Genomic DNA, 13,576 nt, shown 5'->3' on the forward strand with positions numbered 1-13,576 from the left:
AAACAGGCTCCAGGCTCCGAGCCGTCAGCCCAGAGCCCGACGCGGGGCTCGAACTCACGGACCTCGAGATCATGACCTGGGCCGAAGTCGGCCGCTTAACCGACTGAGCCACCCAGGCGCCCCATGGAAGTGCAGTTTTAAAAGCCGTTGGGAATGAGACCGTATGAGGAGCATGTTGTAAAGATTCTGTTCGCTGTAACATGAAGTTTGTGCCTTTACCACCCTGGCCTTTCTCTTAGTTCTTTTCCCTTCTCCATTCCCTTTCTCCTCCCCACCCCCTCCCCGCCAGGAGGGGGTGGGTGGTAAGAAAGCAGAGTGGTTGATTGAAGATTTTTTTTAAAATTTTACTTCGATACCTTTATGAGGCATTCTTTTTTTTTTTTTTTTTTTTTTGAGGGAGGAAGGGGACAAGAGCAAAGGGAGAGAGAGAGAGAGAGAAAGACAGAGCACAAGCAGGGGAGGGGCAGAGAGAGAGGGAGGCACAGAATCCGAAGCAGGCCCCAGGCTCCGAGCTGTCAGCACAGAGCCTGATGTCGGGCTCGAATTCCTGAACCTCGAGATCGTGAGCTGGGCTGAAGTCAGACACACCTTCTAGAAGGAGTGTACCGTTTACTTGGGAAGAGAGGATGGAGGTATGTGGTAGGTCGTGAAGAAGCAGGATATGGTAAGTGTAGGAAGTGCTCCAAGAGTAAGCAGTGGTTGGCAGCCAGCGATTAGGGAAGGTTCTGGAGCGGTATCTGCTTTGAGGTGGTTCTGTGTGGAAGGAGAGGAAAAGGGGAGAGGGCTTTCAGGGTCCCTGTGGCCTGCTCACAGCAGGGACGTTTTGGCCTTCAATCCAGCAGAACCGATGGCCGATTCGAGGAGGTCTTGACCGATAATGTTGAAAAGGCAACTTGTCACAATTGTGACGGGCCGTTAAGTGACGGGTCCTTTGGAAAGGCCAGTACGGTCTCTAGTGTTCCCTGGATTATTTTCCATTTCTCCCCTGTGGTTAGCAGAAATCTTACTCTTTGATTTTTTTTTCTTTTGGTCAGGAGAACGAATGGTATCCATTTCTCGATCCATGGTTTGAATAAGAAACTTTTCATCTGAAGGTTTAAAGGCGAGGGTCCCCTTTTCACGAGAAGAATGAAGAGTTGTACTCCTTTTATTAATGGGGACTTGGTCACTGTTGAAACCACAAACAAACAAAAAAGGCCCAGCAGCATTTCTTGCATATAGTTACTGGGCTCCTTAAACGTTGCCAAATACCGAGGGGAAAGGAAAATCAGAAAAGTTTTGGGGGGGGGGGTTGGTGGTTTAAAAAATATAGTGACTAATTCCTTGTGCTGACTAATGCCAGTGAACTCATAATGAGTAACAATAGTGAATTTAGAAGGGAGATTAAATAGAACAGCTATTTAAAGGTTGCTTTAATTCAAAAGACAGCCGAGTTGGTCACACAAGTCAGGATTCCCTTTGGGAAATTCAGAAGTAGTTCATTTCACCCCTACAAGGAAGGTTCTGTCTCTCTCCTTTATCGAAAGGAGTCCTCTTAGGGTGGTTAGAGATCAGCTCTGTCAAGGGTGGCTCCTTTTCCACTCGTCTCTTGGGGTGGGGGGATTCTTGGCAGATGATCTTGCTTGTGCTTTTGTGTTGGAGAAGTAACATAGGAGGCCGCTGATAAGCAAGAACAACCAATCGATGTAAAAGAACAAACAAACAAACAAAACTTGGTTGGTGATGCCCGTGAACTGGAAACACAAGGTTTGCTTGAGTTTATTTTCTCAGTTTTTGTTGCTAACCGTGGCATACAAAGAGAGGAACTGCCCGACCATCCTTTTCGTATCTGTAAATTTTTTCAACTGAATATTTTTTAAAATGAAGATTATATAATCGAGCAACAGTGCAGCTGACCAAAAGGTACAAACATGGGAAAGTCTGTTGTGGAATTTTCAATGATCTGAGTGTTAACCGGAAAATGGTTTGTTTGTTTTTTTTCCATCCTTGTTGAAAATATTTAAAAAATATATTTTTTCAGTTTATTTTTTGGGAGAGAGAGGGAGGGAGAGCAGGGGAGGGGCAGAGAGAGAGATAGAGCGAGAATCCCAAGCAGGCTCCGCACTGTCAGTGCAGAGCCTGAAATGGGGCTCGAACCCATGAACTATGAGATCATGACCTGAGCCGAAATCCAGAGTCGGATGCCTAACCGACTGAGCCACCGAGGCACCCCGCAAATATTTTTAAATGTTCATTTTCCTTGGAACTCCTTTTTCCCAACTTCACTTGACCCTGAGACAGATAAGGGGACTTGTCATTTCCTATCACACCATCTGTCGTATTTTTATTGATGCAGATTAGTGAACCGGTCTCTAAGTCCCCATTAGACTCCAGCCCGGTGCCCAGCATGTAGTAGGTACTTACTAGTTGATCAAGGAAAAAAGGTAATCACATTAAAGATGGATTTGTCTAGATGTGTTTTGGGGATGATGACGTCGTAGATGATTTTATCTTGAAAAACATATCACACTCATCTAAACCTGCGACATGACTGCATATTCACCTTTTAGCTAAAATCTTTACATGAGTTTATTTTCCCATTGCTTTTTCTTTTTGTAAGTTTATTCATTTTTTAGTAATCTCTACACCCACCGTGGGGCTTGAACTCACAACCCCGAGATCAGGAGTCCCAAGCTCTCCCGACTGAGCCCGGCAGGCGCCCCTCGTATTGTTTTTTTCTGTTACATTTTGTTTTCTCTCAGTATTTGGGATTTCCAGGCACTTAGGTCACTCTTCAATTTTATATTGTGTATGTATTGAGAACATAATAATATTATAATTATAATTCTATATAGATAAATAATTTTCCCCTTTTAGGATGATAAATAAGTAAGAAAATTATCTCAAAATGCATGAATTTGAAAGGCATGAATAGAGAAGACAAAGCCTCGTTTCCTTGGTGAAGATATTATCTGAAGGTCTTTGAACAATTTATTGAATGGGGTATTTATTTAATGAAATTCAAGTCCATAGGCAAGTTCATGAGCAATTTTGCTTTTTTTAAAGAAACCTAATGGCTTGGAAATAATGAATTGAAATTCTTATTAGAGCATATGAGTTTTCTCTCAGTTTAATTTCTTCAACACGAAGAAGCCAATATTTGCATGTAAAGCTGGAGGTAATTTAAGTAATTTTGCCTTCAATTCAGCGGACTTCTTTTTCAGAGTTCGAGGTGCTGAGGGCAGACTCCCAAAATACCCTTCCCCCCCAAACTGGTGGTTCATTTAGATGAAGTTTTAGAGCACAAGAAAAAGCACACATACTATAGAACTTGGTGTGGTAGTTAAGGAAGATTTCTTGTAAAAATTTGGCTTTCACAATCAGAGGAAACAGTTTTTAAAAGGAAATCGTTTGTAAGATCCAATTTGGTCATTGTCTTCTACCCTTTATAGACTTTGTTGCTTATAGGAGAGTGAGAAACGAATAGAGAGAGGGATTTCTATGGACATTTAATTAAAGAATTGCCTCAAGCTTTTTGCGTGCCACCTTAACCTAAACAGGGATCGTCTCCTGTTTTCCTGTCTTCTGGTTGGGGCTGGGGCCAGGTGCTAGAAGTATGTTCTCTCCTGTAGAATCACTATTTCCAGTTCGTTCGGATGTACTATAAATGTTTATTCCGTACCATTCAGAGATCGAATGCTCTCCAATCTTATCCGATCCAGAACTTGGGAAATAGGTTCGTGAACAGCATGACTCGATTTTCATTTTGACATGTAAGCACCCCCAAAGGCGTTTAATCCTTTCTTTTCTTTTTCTTTTTTAAATTGTTTTTCTTTTACATTTTATTTATTTTTGAGAGAGAAAGAGAGGACACGCGAGCGCCAGTGGGAGAGGGGCAGAGAGAGAGGGAGACACAGAATCCGAAGCAGGCTCCAGGCTCCCAGCTGCCGGCACAGAGCCCGACGTGTGGGGCTCGAACTCACGAACCGGGAGATCGTGACCGGAGCTGAAGTCGGACGCTTAACCGACTGAGCCACCCAGGCGCCCCTGATCCCTTTAAAAAAAAAATCGGGGGGCCTGGGTGGCTCAGTCCGTTAAGCAGCCGACTTCGGCTCAGGTCACGATCTCGCGGTCCGTGAGTTCGAGCCCCGCGTCGGGCTCTGTGCTGACGGCTCAGAGCCTGGAGCCTGTTTCAGATTCTGTGTCTCCCTCTCTCTCTGCCCCTCCCCCGTTCATGCTCTGTCTCTCTCTGTCTCAAAAATAAATAAAACGTTAAAAAAAATTAAAAAAAAAAATCACATTAGCGATGCTGGAAATCCCTTGCCTAAACTCAAATTTCAGAATGGAATGGAACTCAGTCTCTTGGGCCTGTTAGAGCTTCTCAGCAGAGAGCAGTGGCAAGGAGCACGGGTGACCGAAATGTTTTACAAGGAAGTTATTGAATGGACCAGGAAATGCTACAGGTCCGTCAGATTAAGGTGCAGAAACCAAACCATCCTGGATCTCATAGACTCTTAGCTGTTTGTGGGAGGACGGGAAGCTTTTAATGTCGGTCGCCGCTAAGGAACATGGGTTGCTTCAGGACGGGGCACGAATGACGGAATTCCTTAAACTTGATCTCAAAATTCTGGAATGCGAATGAAGCTTGAATCCTCAAGAAGACATTTGAAGAAAATAAAGCAAACATTGTTTCATGTAGCGAGAGCCAAGTGATAGAACCCATTGTCCAAAGACGTGGTGCCCGTTGACGCCAGTAAAATGAGCTCAAGAAAAATTTCTATCAGGTGACGCTGAAAGAGGGGTCTCTGGTCACTGCAGAAAATAGGGTGCCGTCTACCCGGACCCTTTCCCTAGTGGAGTCAAATCCTGTTGTGCATTAAATACTTTCAGAAGATGCAGGTTCCTCCTAAAAACCCGTAACAATGGATTTTCTTTCCCCAAGGGTGTGTGTGTTTTTTTTAACCTTTTTCTTTTGAGCTGATTTTGCGTGTGCAGAAGAGTTGCAGAAAACACCATGAACAGTTCCTGTATACCCATCAGCCAGTTTCCTCAATCTCACGTTAACAGTGGTACACCTACCAAGACCAGGAAATGAACGTTGGTGCAAAACGGCCAACGAAACTCCACGTTTTATTCAGCTCTCTCACCATTTTCCCGCTTGTGTTCTGTTTCCGTTCCAGGATCTCATCCAGGATCCTACAGTCCTTTTAGTTATCTCGTATCCTTTCTCCTCCAATCTGAGTCGGTCCCTCCGTATAAAGGGTGTTTATTACCAAGAATCCCTGGAGATCATGGCTGTTAGGTACATTTGATAATAAAGGGGATTTAGGGTGTTGAAAGGTAGTTACGAAATAAGAATTTTAATCTAGACACTTGTGAGCATCACTGAACGTATAGAGTTATCAGCTCTATTTATTTATTTAAAAGTTTATTTTTGAGAGAGAGAGAGCAGAGAGAGGGGAACAGAGGATCCCAAGTAGGTTCTGTGCTGACAGCGGACAGCCCGATGTGGGGCTCGAACTCACGAACCGTGAGATCACGACCTGAGCCGAAGTCGCATGCCTAACTGACTGAGCCACCCAGGCGCCCCTACGAGATTTTATTTTTAAGCAATCTCCACCCAACCTGGGGCTCAAACTCACAGCCCCAACTGAGATCGAGAGTCGTGTGCTGTACTGACTGAGCCAGCTGGGCACCCCTTGAAAGACCCCCCCCCCAACATCTTCTAAAATCATTTTTTTAATATTTGCAAAATGCTTTAGAAAGTTCTACTTGCTCTGAAAAGTCGTGAGAGGCAGGAACCAAGCTTTGACAATTTGCTCATTTTACTTAAAAGCAAATTGAGCCATAGGGGAGTTGTATATTTTGCGTGCACTTGAACAGCAGTTTCAGGCACACTGGCAGGTGGAAAGAAAGACGGCAAATTACCACAGCGATTGAAAAGTAAACCTCACTTCATCAACCTTTTTTTATTATGACAGTAACTGAAATTGAGAAGGAAAGGCAAAATCTTCCAAAATTGTATACCCTCGAATAAATCAAATGTTTTACTCGTCAAAAGGTGAGATCGTAAGTGCTTTCAAATGCCTTCAAAATATTTGTCCCGTATATCTAGTTTGTGTTAAGATTATTTATTTATGTTATGAGAGAGAGAGTGAGCATGAGCGGGGGAGGGGCAGAGAGAGAGGGAGCGACAGAATCCGAAGCAGGCTCCGCGCTGTCAGGTCAGAGCTCGATGTGGGGCTTGAACTCCGTCTCTCTCTCTCTCTGCTCCTCCCCCGCTTGTACTCTGTCTCTCTCTCGAAAATAAATAAGCATTTAAAAAATAAAAATAAAAAGAAGATGCTGTATATGAAAGACGAGAATGACAAATTGGGGGACACAGTCCCAAGCTTATTTTATTGATTGATGGCTTCACAATCCAGTTCTGGTGGAACTGAAAGCAGTGGAAAGGCCCGGAATTTCCACAGAGGATGTAACATTTTCCTTTCGTGCTGCCCCACACTCAACCTTTCTCGAATCAACCCCAACGTGGTGATGCCATTTGAAATGAAACCACCTTCTAAGCAAAGAGGCACGATACGGGAAGGCCTCCCTTGGCCAACACAAGACCCGTGATTTCGGAAGACTCATCATCAGGTTGATGTCGTTGTGAAGGAAGCATGGATGTTCTGTGGTTCCCAGATGCCAACGGTCTTCTGAGTCGAGGTCTGCCCATAAAGTAGCCAGGCTTGCAGAGGTCGCGGGACTTAGGGGAGTCAGAGCGTCTGCTTTCCCAGAATGCTTCACTTGACTGGGCAATACAGACGCGTTGCTTTTCCATGACCTGTGTACCTGGACCCTCTACATCTTCTGCCCAGTACATTTTAATTTCTGTGTTGACCTGTGTGCATGGGTCAGGTTATTTGAGAGTTTCGAGCAAATGCCAAACAGTATTGGCTGCTTTTAAGAAATCAGTGTTTGAGGTTTCTCACCTATTCGGAACCTCCTCTCATTTCCTTGACTTCAGGAAACCCAGTGGGGGTGGGGGAGGGAGGTAGTTTCAGTTGCTTCTCACCTGGGGTCCTCTTTGCTGACGAAAACAGATTAACACGCAGTATTTATTCCTATATGAAGCGGTTAGCTATTACTCCTTTCGGGTAAAGTGGTTGAAACTTAACCAAAGCCTTGCGGAGGTAATAACTGAGGGCCAAGGACTTAACCATTTCAGGTTTGGGAACACTCGAGCAAGCGAGCATGTTTCTGTGGCTCGCTCTGTTGCTACACACACTGGGGCCAGCCCTGCCAGTGTCGAGTCACATGAGAAGCACGCAAAAGTGAATCTTGTAAGAAACTACTAATTATAAATACAGTTTCCTCTGGAACACAGGAAGCAAGCATTTGTCAGGCCTGTGAATGGAAGAATGCTTTCCAAATGAAGCCATTTATGCAGCGTCCTAGGTAGATTGTATTACGTCTCGCGAACTGAACCTACAGGCTACGTGGGCACGTTCCGAAGGATATGGGAGAAATAAAGAACTTGTCTCTTTGGCCGTATCCTTCGAGAAATGTGTATATCTATCTGTTCGGTCTAGACTGGACCCTTCAATAAGTTTTACATTAAAAATAATTTTTATGGGGGCGCCTGGGTGGCTTAGCCGGTTAAGCATCCAACCCTTGGTCTTGGTTCAGGTCAAGATCTCACAGTTCATGAGATCGAGCCCTGCGTCGGGCTCTCTGTCAGCACAGAGCCCACTTTGGATCCTCTGTCCCCCCCCCCCCACTCCTCCCTTGCTCGAGCTCACTCTCTCAAGAAATAAATAAAACTAAAAAAAAAAAAATATGTCGACTCTCAACATAGGTGCTTTGTTAACTTTTGAGTAATAGTTCATTCAGTTCTTCAGAATGGACATTTATCACTGCAAATCAAGAGCCCTTCAGGTGGTCAGAGAACAAGGCTGTTGTAACGAACAGACCGTTAAACTGTTCCCTCGGTTGGCCATTGTTAACCTGCTCGAGTCTTTATGTTCTGTGAGTGAGCAGTCTGTTTGTGCACTCTGTATGGTTGTTATTAGCGCGTAAGAAGTGTTCGATATCCTATAGCCGCATTGGGTTGCCAGGGCACGTAGCATTATCAGATTTAAGGCCTGTGAAAGAGGCTGCTAAGGTTTTCTCCGTATTGGGGCTTAGGAAAAATACATTTTTCTTCATGTACTTTGAATACGGCATGCTTTTGAAACAGGCCATTTTGGGCTCTCCTTTCTTTTCGTGACTTTGCCTTCATGAGGATTTGATGGCGTTACCAGATAAATCAGAGCGCTCTTTTAAGCCTTAGATTTTCTTTTGGGAACACCTTGCCCTCCGAGCTCTGGGCTAAGGCAAGGGTGCTGATACTGTGTTCCATCTTGTGCTTCTTGTGTTCCTGGCAATCACGTACTTCGCCGGAGGGTTGCCAGCCCGTGAGAAGATTTATTCAATCTTAAGACCCGCCTTGGCCAGTAGGAGAGAGGTTTGTGGCACTAGGAGAACAGTTACGGCAGTTTTTAAAAAAAAATTTTTTTTAATGTTTATTTTTGAGAGAGAGAGAGTGAGCGAGCGCAAAGAGAGAGGGAGACACCGAATCCGAAGCAGGCTCCAGGCTCCGAGCTGTCAGCACAGAGCCCGACGTGGGGGCCGAACTCATGAACTGTGAGATCGTGACCTGAGCCAGAGTCAGACGCTTAACCGACTGAGCCACAAAGGTGCCCCGAGTTACGACAGTGTGACTGAAAGAAAGGGGAGGGATGTGGCCGGTCCTGTTTTGGGGTGAACAAGGTGTGTAGGAAATTTCCCTTTAAGTCTGCGTTTACTCATTGTGTTGTTTTTTTTTTTTAATTTTTTTAACGTTTTTTTATTTATTTTTGAGACAGGGAGAGACAGAGCATGAACAGGGGAGGGTCAGAGAGAGAGGGAGACACAGAATCCGAAACAGGCTCCAGGCTCCGAGCTGTCAGCACAGAGCCTGACGCGGGGCTCGAACTCCCGGACCGCAAGATCGTGACCTGAGCCAAAGTCGGCCGCTCAACCGACTGAGCCACCCGGGCGCCCTGTGTTGGTTTTTAAACCCTGGTCCCTCTCACTCTTCTGGGGAACCACATGTTAGAAGATAGGCATATTTGGTAATACAATACCTGGCATAGGGAGACGTGGCGATAATTGCTATTTTCAGAAGAGAAGCATAGCATTTTAGAGTTTGCCGGATCCGTCCCTCCCTGCTTTTCTTTTTTTTTTTTTTTTTTAGGCAGATGGAGAAACTGAGTCCTGAAAGGCTGAGACATCCTTGAGGTTATACAGAGAACTCAAGTGACATATGGTTCATCTAGAAGGTAAAGACGAGAACCATTTCTACTTGATGGACACCCGCTTGCCGAGAAACGCTTTTGCTCCGCTCGGTGAGTGTTGCCCTTCTGATTGCATCACGTTAAGATTTTTAAAAGCCTGTTAAACTTACGTTGAACAAATACGTGTGTCGCTTTTCAAATGGAGGCTTGCGACAGCATTTCGATCTCTCCGTATGTCACGGCTGAGGCCAGATTAACCAGCCAATTTCAGATCTGGTGTTGGGAGAGCTCAGATGTAGATTCACTCGAAGTTTCTGTCAGATCGCAGCTTCTGGAAGCCGTTTGCAAATGGTAGTAAACGGTGGAGGGCATTCGTTATTTTTGCGTGTCCGATTCCACCCAACTGTTCTCCGAAAGAAAAGAACAAAACAGGTGTTTGGTCTTCCCTTCCATCCCTTTCTTCCTTGCGTATCGCTGTGAAAACAGAATAGCGATTTTTCAAGGCACATACTTCCGGTTTGGCAGAATCACTGCCTCATCGTTCGACTGTGCATTTATGCAAAAACACACCCCACTTTCTGAAGTTGTACTACGTGCCAGGCTCTGTGCTAGGCACTCTGGACACAGCCGGGAATGTATTTAAAAATAAGTATTTTTTTTACCAAGGCCGAGATAAAAATTAGACGCTTCACCGCATTTCACCGTGTTCTTTCTTTACTTATCAAGGGGTCGAAACAAAGCGCCTGAGATGAATTGTCATTTTCCCGTCGACTCACAGAATTACTGAACTGATTGGGTACGTCTGAGATTTCGTAGCCAGCTTCTGAGGGTCTGGGGGAAATGCAAACTAAATCATTCTATTATTAATAATTTTTTTAAAATTTTTTTTAATGTTTATTTATTTTTGAGGCAGAGAGAGACAGAGCATGAACGGGGGAGGGTCAGAGAGAGAGGGAGACACAGAATCCGAAGCAGGCTCCAGACTCTGAGCGGTCAGCACGGAGCCCGACGCGGGGCTCGAACTCACGGACTGTGAGATCGTGACCTGAGCCGAAGTCGGCCGCTTAACCGACTGAGCCACCCAGGCGCCCCTCTATTATTAATAATTTTTAAGGAGGGGGATTCCATTAAGCCTTTACCATGGGTGCCGCTTTAGACTCTTACAGCCTGCTGTGATGATGATAAATGATTTCTGCCCCGTCAGAATTGCCTGGTATACATGTGCATTTTCAGGTGAATACGTTTTAAAATCTTAAATTCTATACCTTTAACCAAACTAACCACCAACTTAACATGCCTACTTTGTTGTTCTTCTGTTAATTGTCATGGTTAAAAGAGTCTGGTCTTCTGTTGTAATAGAATTAATCAGATCGTGGGTTACAGACTTGAGTCTTTTTTTTTTTTTAATGTTTATTCAGTTTTGAGAGAGAGAGAGAGAGAGAGAGAGAGAGAGAGATGGAGGGGCATCGAGAGAGGGAGACACAGAATCCGAAGCAGGCTCCAGACTCTGAGCTGTCAGCACAGAGCCCGACATGGGGCTCGAACTCATGAACCCTGAGATCATAACCTAAGCTGAAGTCGGATGCTTAACCGACTGAGCCACCCAGGGGTTCCTGAGTCTGCTTTATCAAGCACTCTCCCATATGGTAATTTGCCGTCTGTAAAGCTACTTTCACCTCAGGTCTCCGATTGTAGGATTGCATTTATCCCTTGAAAGAATAGGGGGAAATTCGAGACGCTTTAAAATGATTCCATCATGAGAGTGCCAGTTGTAGGGGAAACATCCCCTGCAAGAATAACTTGACCAAACATCTGTAAAAGTTTCCCATTTAAAAGTGTTCTGACCGATCAGGTTCTGAGGTAAACCAGAAATTCTGTCTGTGTGTGTTTCTTTATGTCCTTTCTTCACTGTCAGGGTGTTGAAACACGGAATCCTAGGTTCATTCCCTGCTCTCCAGAACTACCTGGTTTATTCAGCAGAGAGCTCTTGCTCTCTGGAGTATGTCATGCTTGGTTGCTGGAGTCTGTGTCAGGGCCTTCGTGGCTCCAGGGCTATTTCCCCTGGAGTATCTGGGTCATGCTTGGCTTGAGTCACCACACAATGGCTCCTTCTTCTTGGTCCCACAGAATGCCCGGGGCTAGAATCATTACTTCTTTGAATGTCGGTCTTTACTTCTTTGAATGGCAGTCTTTGCTCCGTGGTCTACTAATATGGCGTCCCCCCGCCCCCCGCCCCCCGTAGCTACCCGAGATGGTGCTTCAGATACAGGACTCAAGCACTTTCTAGGTTGTAGACTTCACCAACGTGAAGTTTTATTCAATCACCGAAAGATCCCATATAATAATTTCTCAATTTGCCAAGGTGAAACTTTTCCATTGGGACCACTATGGCCGACTCTTAGTGCTGGTGGTGGTGAAGTTCTCATTAGTAACTTAACGCTCATTTCTACTTCAGTTACCTGTGTCACTGTTTAATGCCTGTGTATTCCCCGCCGAAGTTCAAATTCTGCGGTGACAGGAAGTGTCCTCACATTGCCTCACGTATGCAGTGGGTGTCCAGTGAATACTTGTTTTTATGTGTAGTGTAAAGAACACTGAGCTGGGACCCTGGGGGAACTTGGACCCCAGTCCCATTTTTGCCTCAGCAAGGTATGCGACCTTGAGCCGGTCACTTCCCTTATCTAGAATAGAGTCTCCTCATCTTGCGAAATGAGGCCACGGGCAGGGAGACTCATGAGGTGGCTCTCAGCTTTATGAGTCTCGGTTTGTGTCTGACTAAACGGAGGAAGAATTTCAGCCGGCCAGTTGAATGCCACGACTTTGTTTCCATACCCAGGCTGATTCCATTGGAGTGCCCTGCCTTGGGCTGGGAATGGCTGGCCCCTTGCCCTCTCGAGAAGCCTGTGCCAGAACCCGAGTCATCTCCTTTGGGACGTCTGAGTGGTTTCCCAACTTTTTCTGTAGCAGCTGAATTCTCCTTACGATAATAAAAGAGTTAGAAGGACTGGTCCGTATAGGTGGGTAGAAGCCATGTTGGCACTTAGACCTGACTTCATCTCCCACCCCCAGCACCAGCTCCAGTCCTGTGGTTCCAAGCTCACACCATAGAACATTCTGGTCTGGCCAGGTAATAGGCATTTGGATGACTAGGAGTCTGAAATGTTCCCCCTTAACACCCTTCCCTAAGCCTCCCTGTAACCTCCCCCTCGGTCCCCCCGCTACTGCTCTCTGACTACTACCAAGAAGATTGGAAACCTCTCCGTGACAACCTGAAAGATCCTGGGTCACCTTATCTCTTCTCTGATCCAGGAGGAATCAAAGAAGACTCCAACGGGAACTTACTTCTTCCGCCAGTTCCCCCTCCCCACCCCCCCCAAAACCCCACAACCTATCCAAACTCACCTGAGTTGAAATGCACACCCCCAGTGATCCTAGCATGATTAATAAAACTGGATTCATAGTTACAAGCCTGAAAAAGGAACGTCCAGTCCCAGATGGCTTTTCACTGGTCAATTCTAACAAGCGTTGAAGGAAGAAATAACACCAGTTTGAGACTGTCTCTTTGAGAACAAGAGGGAAAACGTCCCATTGTATGACATGAGGCCAGCATTTAAGGATACTAACGGTGGTAGAAAGCAAGACAGCAGCGACAAAACCACAGTCAACTCTCATGAGCACAGACCAAAAAAAAAAAAAAAAAAAAAAAAAAAAAAAAAAAAAAAAAAAAAAATTCATCGAAAGATAGAAGCAATATTAGGGGGCAAATTTATGTGTGTAGAGTTGTTACGTGCCCCTGTCCTTTTAACGTCCGTGGGATCTGTGGTGACACCATTTCTTTCCTTAGGAAGAAATGAGTTTTTTCTTCATCAGTCTTGGTTTCCATTGATTTTTTTTTTTTTCTGTTGTTTGTTAGCTTTCAATTTCATTTATTTCTGCCTTTGTCCTTGTTACTTCCCCTCCTTGCTTCGGTGGTATTTTGGTAGTTAGGGCAGGTGGAAACAGATTATTGATTAGAGACCTTACTTTTTCTCTAATACAAATATTTCATGTAAATTTCCCTCTAAGCACTATTTGAGCTGCATCACACACGTTTTGTTGTGTTGCATTTTTATTTTGGTTCAATACAAAAAAATGTTCCCACTTGAGACTTTTTTTTGGACCTGTAAGTTATTTAGAAGTATGTTGGGGGCGCCTGGGTGGCTCAGTCGATGAAGCATCCGACTTTGGCTCAGGTTATGATCTCATGGTTCATGGGTTCGAGCCCCACGTCGGGCCCTGTGCTGACAGCTTGGAGCCTG

General features: G+C 45.0%; 1 long non-coding RNA gene across 1 annotated transcript; it reads left to right on the top strand.

The window, feature by feature from the left end:
- Positions 1 to 386: 386 nt before the first annotated feature.
- LOC109248057 (uncharacterized) lies at positions 387 to 12,880 on the top strand. Its single transcript, XR_002071926.2, has 3 exons — positions 387 to 1,746; positions 9,239 to 9,389; positions 12,115 to 12,880. It is a non-coding gene; the product is annotated as an uncharacterized LOC109248057 (long non-coding RNA).
- The last annotated feature ends 696 nt before the right edge of the window (positions 12,881 to 13,576 follow it).

The sequence above is a fragment of the Panthera pardus genome, unplaced genomic scaffold (genome assembly GCF_024362965.1).
Source record: "Panthera pardus isolate Hobbes unplaced genomic scaffold, ASM2436296v1 HiC_scaffold_27, whole genome shotgun sequence".
Taxonomy (NCBI): domain Eukaryota; kingdom Metazoa; phylum Chordata; class Mammalia; order Carnivora; family Felidae; genus Panthera; species Panthera pardus.